This window comes from Lissotriton helveticus, chromosome 7 (genome assembly GCF_964261635.1).
Source record: "Lissotriton helveticus chromosome 7, aLisHel1.1, whole genome shotgun sequence".
NCBI classification, from domain to species: domain Eukaryota; kingdom Metazoa; phylum Chordata; class Amphibia; order Caudata; family Salamandridae; genus Lissotriton; species Lissotriton helveticus.
The window spans coordinates 1778153887-1778166996 of NC_136068.1; positions in this window are offsets into that span (position 1 = coordinate 1778153887).

Here is a 13110-nt window from a genome sequence, read left to right on the forward strand (position 1 = left end):
GAGAGCAACCTCCAACACAGGCAAATAAAGAGAAAACAACTAAACAACCTTTTTTCGATGAATACCAAATAATGAAGGAGACCCGCCTAAGACCGCAACAAAGGAATCACCCTCCACCAACAAGCCAAAAAGGAGGACAAGGCGGGGCAAAGGCAAACACACAACCAGCCACCTCACCAAGAGTAACGTGGAGTGCGGCCAACCGCAAGAGAAGATAACATCACAAGAAGATAACAGCGTCATCAACCTGTCTAAAAGAGTACTAACGGGTGATGAAATAAAGGTATTGAAAAAGGGACTAAGCTTTTGTCCGGCGAGTGAATTTAACCTTGTGAATACAAAGATAGATCTGTTCAGATACACACGCAAACTCAAGTTCAAAAAAATCTTTCTCTTGAATCCAAAAAATACGGAAGTGGGAACGTATTCTGAATCCGCCACGGAGGAATCAGCAGAAGAACAATCCAATACTTTATTACAAGTTTTGTTGACTCCCACTCAAGAGCTCCTCGAAGGAGGAACGCAAAATGAGGGAAATGTCGTAGTATCAGGAACACAAACAAGAGATCCCAGCCATCTTAAGAACAAATCTAAAAGGCTGCCAAATGCTTGTCATGATGCGATAGATGTTTTCAGTGAGGTGGTGTTTTCTGATTTGGAAAGAATGGCAAAGGATAAGATGGACATGAGGATGTCAAACATCACACGAAAGGAATGGGAGGCAATTAAATCCGTCAAAAATGATAAATCCATAAAAATAAAACCTTCGGACAAAGGGGGAAACAGTGATTTTTAGCAAAGAAAACTATGAACAAGAGGCACTCAGGCAATTAAAAGACACAGACTGTTACAGGGTCATACAAAGAGCTGAGTATGCCAATAGCTTGACGCAATACCAAGCAATGCTAATAGAATGGATAAACAAAGACATGCTAAGCACAGAGGAGTTTCTTTTTCTTCAATGTGAATCACCAGTACTCACCACATTTTATCATTAAACGAAAATCCACAAAAATGCCAAAAGGCCACCAGGGAGACCTATTGTGTCAGCAATTGGTGGTCTTTTAGAAAACACATCCCGCTTCATTGACTCTTATCTGGCCCCATTTGTCAGGGACTTGTCCTCCTACGTGAGGGACACACAGGATTTCCTCCGGATGATGGACAATATCTCTTGGGAACCGGACATGCTCCTTATAACATTAGATGTGGTAAATCTTTACACCTGTATAGCACATGAAGAAGGCCTGAAAGCGACGAAGTGGTTCCTTGATAAGAAACCAGAGAAATACAGGACACATAGCAATATGTTGTTAAGTATGATACGGTTTTGCCTGTACAAAAATATCTTTATTTTCTCTGGACAGTTGTACAAACAAATCAGGGGAACCTCAATGGGCACGTGCTTCTCCCCCAGCTACGCAAACTTGTCCGTGGGCTGGTGGGAGAAGCACAAGGCATGGGGAGCAATGAATGACAGATGGAGTGACAGAATACTCTTGTGGACTAGATATATTGATGATCTGTTTATTGTGTGGAGGGGGGATCAAACCTCGGCTGAGGAATACATCACCACTCTAAACAATAATAACTTAAACCTGAGATTCACTAGTACAATCAGTGCAACCAGTGTGTGTTATTTGGATTTGGAGGTATTTATACAAGATAATACCCTACAGACCAGACTGTATAGAAAACCTACAGCGGGTAACACCGTGTTACACTCGGCAAGTTATCACCCGAAAAGTCTGATCAAAAACATACCCTACGGTGAACTGCTGCGACTAAAAAGAAACTGTTCAGCAAACACCGATTACCAACAGGCACGAATAGAGGTCACTAAAAGATTTCAAAACAGAGGGTACTCCAGTAACATTCTCAAATCTGCTGCAGAGAAAGTAGAAACAGTGAACAGGAGGGACCTCTTGGTGGACAAAGAGGCCAAGAAGGAGGAAGATCAGGTTAGAATGATCACCAACTTCAATACCAAGTCGGGTGAGCTGATCCAAAGTTTCAAAAAGAATTGGCACATTTTAGCCACAGACAATGTATTAAAGAAACATCTTTCGGACGGGCCTTTAATAACATACCACCGATGCCAATCATTGTCTGATCATCTAGTCCACAGCCACTTTTCATCTAGAGTTCAACCCCAAAATCTGGCAGGTGTAAATGGATTTTTTCCTTGTCTCCGTTGCAAAGCTTACAAATTCAGCAAAAAAGCCACTTCTTACCCAGGTAGAACGGGGACTGGTGAACCCAACAGGAAAATAACTAAACTCTTGAATTGTAATTCGGACTATACAATCTACTGCCTAGTATGTACCTGCAAAAAGCGCTATATAGGGAGCACCACCAATCCCACGAAGCTCAGGATCCTAGAACAAATGTGAGCGATCGCTAACAAGGATAGATCCTATCCGGTCGCTCGCCATTTCTTAGAATGTCATCAAAGTAATAGGGATCTTCTGAGTTACTATTGCATAGACCAAGTGACCCGATCAGAATGGGGGGGAGACAGGGTCAAGGCACTCCGAACCTTAGAGTCCAGATACATCATTGACCTCAAAACACTGACACCATGGGGTCTGAACAATGATGATGAGATGTGGGTTCACCTTTAATTTAATACATGGGATCATGTATAATGAAAGCCCAATCTACCGGAACAAGAGAACAGAAACATCTTCCAACACAAATATAATTTAGCTCCCTGTGATACCCAAAATGAGACAAAATAGTTCAGCAAAGAATAAAAGTGTAGACATTGCCCATACAGGGTAAGAATCACCTGTTAAGAATACCCATGCAGGGGACGACAATAACATTATAAGCATATTATTGTGATCTAACAGAGATTTATGCACATTTACATTATATCTATGGAATGTACTCAGAAATGAAATGTTTGTGGTTCCAAAATTCATGTTTCTTTTAAAATGAGCACTTAAGCACTTTATTGATCGCCATTGAAAACCCATGAAATGTTACGTAAATTTTGTACACTGCAAGATGGCCACCGCCTTTACAAATGAAATCCTTTTTGTATTTTGTGGAATGAAATGATGGTGGGCAGGGTTTAAAATGGCGCAATTTGGTAGTACACGAATAGACACTGACGAAGCTAGTAGAGCGAAACGCGTCTGTCTGGGTGAGGGGGGGTTTGCAATAAATAATTTTGGAAATCGGAAACCAGCATGCTGACCATTTTTGCAACTTGATGAAGTTGTTTTGTGCTGCAATATATATATATATATGCAAAAAAGAAGGAGAGAACTCTGGGTAGGTCTCAGTTTAGGTGGAAAGCAGCTCTTGTTAGAGCACTCTCCACACCAGCGACACTCTAGATCTGCTCACCTCAAATGTCTGTTTTTCTATCATAGTTTTTAAGCATAGGATTAGCACAGTGCTATCCACGCCGAGATAGAAAATGACAAAGTCTTTTGCCATTTAAACAGCAAAGTCTTTAAGCATAGGATATATATATATATTGTTTAGAGCAAAAACGTTCCAAAGGAAGACGCCGCACACCACTTCGTTTATCAATCCTTATTTTATTTTCTGTAGGTTCCCCACCTACGCGTTTCGGACAGCAACTGTCCCTGATCACGGTACAAACAATTGTCCTTCATTACTGTTTACTATTTAACTGACGACACCACTTCACGTATTAGGATGCATTGTGGGCTCAGTAGTTAATATGTGGATTTCACACAATCTGGCTATAACGGACTGTTGCAGTTTTCAACACAAACGGATATGTGATTATTTATGTTAGTCATATAAAGTGATTGCGCAAAATGAAGACAGGAAAATCCTTGTCGACATTTCTATCAGTTAAATGGCGCGCACGTTATACATTTATGGACTGAGTGTCCAAGTTAGAGTTACGGCTAAGTGCCTGAATAATTCGATTGTGTCGTCGGTGCCCCAATCACAGTATCAACAATGCCAGAAGAAAATTCTTTATCAATTTATACATTAGTCGCATAAGTTTCATTCTTTCATTTCGTTTTTCACCACCCATGTCTAAACTAGTTAGCATGAATACATTGCATTTCAATTGTCATTCGATTCAGTCAAAAGTTCAAAGTTCATTAAATTAACCAAAGTTTCATAAATGAACATATAGTTCTTCATCCGCGTTCAATCACCACGGGCTTCTAGTTTTAAATCTTATTATAAGCTTGAATTCCAAACGTCTCAAATTTCTAATCCGATCCCCTCCTCTTTCATTCTCACTCACCATGGCAATCCCAGCATACTTCATGTCTTTCCAAGTTTTACCTGGGTGAGTTTTTAGGTGTTTAGCAGTCGCATAGCTCAAATCATTGTTCTGGATAGCTCTTGTGTGCTCTAATATTCTCTTCTTGAGCAGACAGACTGTTGAGCCTATATATCTTTTACCACAAAAGCATTGTATCTGTTATACCACGAATTGTGAATCACAAGTTATTTTGTCTTTATTTTCGAAAATCCTGCCCTTTGGATCTTTTATGGTCTTGATGTTTTGTACGATCTTACATGCTTTGGATGTTAGGCATTTGGTAAATCCTCTTTGACGTTTCTCTAGCCATGTCACGGTTCTCACTTGTTTAAAGTGACTGTTGACTAGAGTATCCTGAATTGAGGGTGCTTTCCGATATGATATCAAAGGTCCATCACCAATTAGTGTGCCTATTTCAGTGTCGTTTTTTAGCACATTCCAGTATTTCATTAGGATTTGTCGTATTTTATGACTTTCTTTTGAACAAGTCAAGATTAATTGTGGTTTGTCATCATCCATTTTTATTGAAGCTCTACTTTTTTTATATCAGAGTTTCTGCTCTTGATTTGGCTCTTGCTTTTTGTTCACCTCTTATTATGTCTGTATGTTTGTATCCTCGTTTAGAGAAACGATCTTTAGTTTCTTTGAATTTGTTTTCCATTTCACTTGAATCAGAACAATTGCGTTTCATGCGTATAAATTCTCCGTATGGGATGCTTTGTTTTAATGAGACAGGATGAAAGCTTGTCCCGTGAAGAACACTGTTAGTAGATGTTTTTTTTCTGAATACTGTAGTTTCCAATTTGTTATTCATTATATAGATTTTTGTATCTAGAAATTCTATCTCTTGTTTCTGAGTGTTGGAGGTAAATTTCAGTCCTACCTCATTATCATTTAAGATGTCAATGTATTCGCTCAGTTTTTGTCTGGAGCCCTTCCACAGGAGGAACAGGTCATCGATAAATCTGAGCCATAACACCACGTCCATGGTGTAGGGCTCGTTTTCATCTCTCCAAGCTATGTTTTTCTCCCACCACCCCATGGTGAGATTGGCATAGCTTGGAGAGAATGAAACACCCATAGCGCAGCCGCATATTTGAGTATAGATGGACTTGTCAAAAGTAAAGACATTATTTTCAAGACAAAAGGTTATCATGTCCAATAGCATATTCGTATGCCGTAATGCTGATAGAGGTCTTTGACTCAGAAAGTATTTGATTGCAGTCAGACCTATGTTGTGTTGAATTGAAGTATACAAACATACTACGTCTATGGTGACTAGCCAATATTCAGATTGCCATTCTACTCCCATGATTATTCTTAAAAAGTCGCCAGTGTCTTTTATAAATGAATTCAGGGTCGGTACTATCGGGGCCAGAAGATGATCTACATAAGAAGCAACATTCTCGCACAATGATCCACAACTGGATATAATTGGTTGTGCGGGTGGTTTAACTAGAGTCTTATGTATTTTCGGCAGAAAATATATAGTTGGCATGATGGGATGTGATACTGTCAGATAGTTTTTCTCTTCCTTGCTAAGTAATCCATTTTCATGCCAAGTCTTAATGCGCTTGTGTAGAATTCTGGTCATTTCTGGAGTGGGATTTCGTTGTAACACTTTATAATTAGTTACGTTATTCAGTTGTCGATTTGCTTCTTCCAGATAATCAACTTTATTTTGAATGACGATATTGCCGCCCTTTGTCTGCTGGCTTTATTTCTATAATGGCATTTGACTGGAGATTTTTTAATGCTATCCGTTCTTTTTTGGATACATTTTCTTTCCCATTGATGGTATTTTTCATAGTTTCTTATTGTGTCACCACTAGGTCATGAAAAACATCTATGCGATTGCCTGGATACAAAACAGGACAACATTTTGATTTATTTTTCAAGTTTGTTTTTGGATGAGAGTCTATCACATGTCCCATTTGAGAAACTATCTGAGTGTTGGTCTGTTCTGTTTGTTCAATTTGATGTGATCATTCATAAGCAATTTGGAGACTGGTTGCATCCGCAACCAAAAATTCTTCTGATTCTCTATTGACAGTGGATTCGGTTGTTTTGTCTCTTGTTTCTCCACTTTTATTTTTAGAAAATAACTTTTTAAGTTTTAGCTTTCGGATGTACTTGTATACATCGATTCTTGCCGCCACTTCGTCCTGGTGTTTATCTGGACAGAAGGTTAATCCTTTTCTCAGTAGGTTCTCTTCAGTTGTTGTCAATTTGTAGTCAGATAGATTAATGATCAATTTGGGGTCTGATTTAATTATTTTTTGGTTGTCCTGTTTCGGAGAGGATATCTTTGATTTCCCACCTCTCCTGGTCTTCCTCCTTGGGTAGGGTTCACCACTTGCCCCCTTCCACTTCCTCTCATTCTTCCATTTCCTTGTCCTCTTCCCTTTATTTTTGGAGTTTGTTGATCTTTGTAGAGAATCTCCATCTCTTCTAAAAAAGTCAGCTTTTTTGGTCCCTGACTCCTCTGTTCTCCGTCACTCACTTCTGATTCTGTTTCACTGACGGTTGTGTCTTGTTGACAGTTTAATGGACCTGAATGTTGTTGTTGTTTAAGAACATCGAAGCGTTTTGCAAACGTAAATATGGTGCCATTCTCAAAGTCTGCTTCATCACGTCTAAATTTGCGTTGTTTTCTCTCTTGAATCTCGCTGTCATGTCTATCTAGGTTTTTGTCCATATTTTGACGTAGATTCTTGATGGTATCTTCACTTTCTCCTTGTACTTGGATTTGGTCTTCAAGTTCGTTTATTTTTATAATGCAACTGTTCCACATCTTTTTTTAGCATATTTCAAGATCATGAGAATAATTCTCCGTGAGCAATCCATATTATTTTGTCCCCACTCTTCAAGCATCTCCAAGCTCGTGTCTGGATGATTCGGTAGAGTGAATATACGTAGTCCCCTTGGGACTAAACCCAGTTCGATGTATTTCTCTAGCGTTATGATCTCCCAACTTTTTGAAATTTCTTTTCTTAATAGTTTTTCTAATTGTTGAAACAACTGTTTGGTGGTTAATTTGACGTTTTTTTTTGTCGTATCCTTCGCAGTTGATGGATTTGAACCCATCACGTTTTTGGCAAACATACTTTCTGCCTTTTTCAGTCGTTTTGCTGCTCGTTGCTCCATGTTGTTTATCTTAAGAGGTAGTAAGGTCTGACAAGTGTCAAAAGAGTGGTTACAATCGCTGTGAAACTTTTATGCAATTCCTGCTGTGACAAAAGTTTGTTTTGTGGGAATTTAATAGCGTGTTTGATGCAGAACAAATTAGTTCTTAGCCTTTGCAGAAAAATAGGTGTAGTCGAAGTGAGTTTCTATCTGAGACTAAATGCAGGATCAGAAAAGATACGATTTTGGTGGTCAAAGTCGTAAGCTAGAAGACACACGCCACAGCTTTACAGATGGTGTTGGCAATTAAATCTATGGTTTCAAGTCGCAAACACTTACCCGGGAGACTCCCGTCGCTGAAGGTGTCCTCCGACACATCCAGTCGGCGATCGACCGGTAGAAACCAGACTATTATTGCCTGCGTGTCACCAATTATTCGTGCTTTGAAGTCCGCGACGGGAGTCTCCCGGGTAAGTGATTGCGACTTGAAACCATAGAAGGATTAACCTTCTGTCCAGATAAACACCAGGACCAAGTGGAGACAAGAATCGATGTATACAAGTACATCCGAAAGCTAAAACTTAAAAAATTATTTTCTAAAAATAAAAGTGGTGAAACAATAGACAAAACAACCAAATTTTACTTTCTCAGGACCCCTCATTTATCGAACCCCAGGGTCAGCGTCCAAATGGCTGACTAACCTTCTAGACCTCATGGGACCACTTGTTATAAAAACTGCGAATTTCACAATCCTGGGGGACACTAATTTACATCTTGAGGATGAGGACTGTTCTCTGGCAAAAAACCTGATTGGTGACCTAGCATCTCTGAACCTGATTCTTAGAAACTCAGGACCAACACATCGTGCAGGCCACCTGTTAGATCCCATATTTTCTTCCCTTAACAACATCACTATATACCCTGCTCTGCCCCTGCCCTGGACAGACCATTACTTGGTTAAATTTACATTTCAAGGTGATATAACTAATAAAAACAACATGCATACACCTTTCGAGTACATAAGGAAATGGAAGCAATTAGACACGGACAGTCTCAACGCTCTCCTAGAAGAACACAGTCCCTGCACCAAGTCTTCAGTTCAACAGCTTTCTTCTACAGTTCAGAAATGCCTCTTAGAAGCCATTGACCATATCTTACCTAAAACAAAGTTAAAACAAAACTTACATCGTTGCCCTGCCCCCTGGTTTAATGAAACCTTAAAACAAGAAATAAACAGATGTAAGAATCTAGAGAGACAATGGAGAAGGACCTACTCTCCTGAAGACAAGGATAAATATAAAACACAGCTAACAAAATATCAAAAGATGTGTAGCACAGCCAGAGCAGATTTCGTCAATACTAAAATTACGAATGCCTTGGACCAATCTAGAACACTTTTTAAATTGGTGAAGGAGTTGGCGGGCTCCAACACGTCACAACCCCCACCGGAACTTAATAAAACACAATGTGACCTTTTGGCCACCTTCTTTATTAATAAAGTTGACTTAATTCATCAAGACATCAACCAAGATCCCAATAACCATTTTCCAGTCACTTCAGCCATAACTAATAATGCACTTTCCAAACCCATCAATGACATATATATGTCAGATTGCTCCACTTCATCAAATGCATCGATCGCTATTCTTGCAGAATGGCCTCTCTTTAACCCTGACATGGTTCAGAAGTTGATGAAGACAATTAAATCAGGCTCACCTAAAGACCCGCTGCCATGCACTGTTTTAAGGTTGCTCAGTGGCAATGTTTTTGAAACCATCACTGATCTTCTGAACTCATCGCTGACTGAAGCAACTGTACCCAGTGAATGGAAACACGCTATGATCCATCCTCTTTTAAAGAAAGCCGGATCTGACCCTAATCTGCCATCCAATTTTCGCCCTATTTCATTGCTGCCCACCTTTGCCAAAATATTAGAAACGCACGTCCACCGTTGCCTCACGGATTTTATCACCACTCACGACCTACTACCTTCCCATCAGTCGGGATTCCGTTCAGGATTCTCCACCGAGACCTACCTGTTGGGCGTCACCGAAAACATCCGCCGTTTGGTTGATCAGGGCGAAACAGTAGCACTTGTGCTGCTTGACCTCAGCGCGGTGTTCGACACCGTGTCGCACGTGGTCCTCGCCCAGACACTCTATTCCATAGGCATCAGGGGCGCGGCTCCCGAATGGATAAAATCATTACTGAAAGACCGCACATTTCAAATTTTTTCACAAACCGCCTGTTCTGATATCATGTCATTCAAACATGGAGTACCACAGGGCTCTATTCTTAGCCCGTTACTCTTTAATGTTTACATGAGCCCCTTAGCAAAAATAGTGGAGGAAACAGGACTGCTTATGTTTTCGTATGCAGACGACTCACAGCTGCTTTTCTCTCATTCATCAGCTGACCCGAACACTTCCTCCTCGCTACAGCTCGGACTCAGCAAAATCTCAGAATGGATGAACAAATTTTTTTTAAATTGAACGGCGGTACAACTGAACTAATTTTGCTGGGAAAGAACACAGGGCTATCGGGCCCTCAACATTGGCAATCTGAAATGGGTACCCCCCACCCCTGTTACACATGCTCGCAATTTGGGCGTCATCATTGATGACTCGCTCAATTTACACAAACAAGCGGTGAAAACTTCGGCTACCTGTTTCACCATACTTAAATGGCTAAAAAAGATCTGCTGGATGCTACCCGAAAACACCAAAAAGTCTGTTGTCAATGCTCTAATAACATCAAGGCTTGACTACGGAAACGTTCTGTATCTGGGGGCAAATAAGATCACAGTCCGTAGATTACAGACAATTCAGAACGCTGCAGCAAGATTATTATGCAAAATTCCCTTTGCGAAGCCCACTACAAAATACATAAGAAAGCTCCACTGGTTAAAGGTCGAGAACCGAGTTAAATTTAAATCTCTATGCTTCATGCACCAAATTTTCACCAATAACGCCCCCAAATACCTGCAAAATCTAGTGCGTCCCTATCGTCCCACCAGATCTCTTCGATTCTCTGTGGCTATTTTTTTAGAAATTCCAAAGTTCAGATTGTCACACATGGGTGGCAGGTCCTTTTCATTTCTTGGACCATCACTTTGGAATTCAATGCCGCTGACATTACGATTGGAGTTGAGCTATGTCAAGTTTAGGAAAGCCTTAAAGACCTGGCTATTTGACATCTAGCAGGCTATAACCCACTATTATTGGATCTGTTGTGCCGGGAAACCCTTTGTTGGGCAGATGTGCGCCCTATAAATGTAATAAATAAATAAATAAATAAATCCACTGTCAATAGAGAATCAGAAGAATTTTTGGTTGCGGATGCAACCAGTCTCCAAATTGCTTATGAATTATCACATCAAATTGAACAAACAGAACAGACCAACACTCAGATAGTTTCTCAAATGGGACATGTGATAGACTCTCATCCCAAAACAAACTTGAAAAATAAATCAAAATGTTGTCCTGTTTTGTATCCAGGCAATTGCATAGATGTCTTTCATGACCTAGTGATGACAGAATTAGAAACTATGAAAAATACCATCAATGGGAAAGAAAATGTATCCAAAAAAGAACGGATAGCATTAAAAAATCTCCAGTCAAATGCCATTTTAGAAATAAAGCCAGCAAACAAGGGCAGCAATATCGTCATTCAAAATAAAGTTGATGATCTGGAAGAAGCAAATCGACAACTGAACAACGTAACTAATTATAAACTGTTACAACGAAATCCCACTCCAGAAATGACCAGAATTCTACACAAGCGCATTGAGACTTGGCATGAAAATGGATTACTTAGCAAGGAAGAGAAAAACTATCTGACAGTATCACATCCCATCATGCCAACTATATATTTTCTGCCGAAAATACATAAGACTCTAGTTAAACCACCCGCACGACCAATTATATCCAGTTGTGGATCATTGTGCGAGAATGTTGCTTCTTATGTAGATCATTTTCAGGCCCCGATAGTACCGACCCTGAATTCATTTATAAAAGACACTGGCGACTTTTTAAGAATAATCATGGGAGTAGAATGGCAACCTGAATATTGGCTAGTCACCATAGACGTAGTATCTTTGTATACTTCAATTCAACACAACATAGGTCTGACTGCAATCATATACTTTCTGAGTCAAAGACCTCTAACAGCATTACGGCATACGAATATGCTATTGGACATGATAACCTTTTGTCTTGAAAATAATGTCTTTACTTTTGACAAGTCCATCTATACTCAAATATGCGGCTGCGCTATGAGTGTTTCATTCTCTCCAAGCTATGCCAATCTCACCATGGGGTGGTGGGAGAAAAACATAGCTTGGAGAGATGAAAACGAGCCATACACCACGGACGTGGTGTTATGGCTCAGATTTATCGATGACCTATTTCTCCTGTGGAAGGGCTCCAGACAAAAACTGAGCGAATACATTGACATCTTAAATGATAATGAGGTAGGACTGAAATTTACCTCCAACATTCAGAAACAAGAGATAGAATTTCTGGATACAAAAATCTATATAATGAATAACAAATTGGAAACTACAGTATTCAGAAAAAAGACATCTACTAACAGTGTTCTTCACGGGACAAGCTTTCATCCTGTCTCATTGAAACAAAGCATCCCATACGGAGAATTTATACGCATGAAACGCAATTGTTCTGAATCAAGTGAAATGGAAAACAAATTCAATGAAACTAAAGATCGTTTCTCTAAACGAGGAAACAAACATACAGACATAATAGGAGGTGAACAAAAAGCAAGAGCCAAATCAAGAGCAGAAACTCTGATATCCAAAAATAGATCTTCAATAAAAATGGATGATGACAAACCATGATTAATCTTGACTTATTCAAAAGAAAGTCATAAAATACGACAAATCCTGATGAAATACTGGAATGTGCTAAAAAAAGACACTGAAATAGGCACACTAATTGGTGATGGACCTTTGATATCATATCGGAAAGCACCCTCAATTCAGGATACTCTAGTCAACAGTCACTTTAAACAAGTGAGAACCGTGACATGGCTAGAGAAAGGTCAAAGAGGATTTACCAAATGCCTAACATGCAAAGTATGTAAGATCGGACAAAACACCAAGACCCTAAAAGATCATAGGGCAGGATTTTCGAAATTAAAGACAAAATAACTTGTGATTCACAATTCGTGGTATAACAGATACAATGCTTTTGTGGTAAAAGATATATAGGCTCAACAGTCTGTCCGCTCAAGAAGAGAATATTAGAGCACACAAGAGCTATTCAGAAAAATGATTTCAGCTATGCGACTGCTCAACACCTAAAAACTCACCCAGGTAAAACTTGGAAAGACATGAAGTATGCTGGGATTGCCATGGTGAGTGAGAATGAAAGAGGAGGGGATCGGATTAGAAATTTGAGACGTTTGGAATCCAAGCTTATAATAAGATTTAAAACTAGAAGCCCGTGGTGATTGAACGCGGATGAAGAACTATATGTTCATTTATGAAACTTTGGTTAAATTAAATAACTTTGAACTTTTGACTGAATCTAATGACAATTGAAATGCAATGTATTCATGCTAACTAGTTTAGACATGGGTGGTGAAAAACGAAATGAAAGAATGAAACTTATGCGACTAATGTATAAATTGATAAAGAATTTTCTTCTGGCATTGTTGATACTGTGATTGGGGCACCGACGACACAATCGAATTATTCA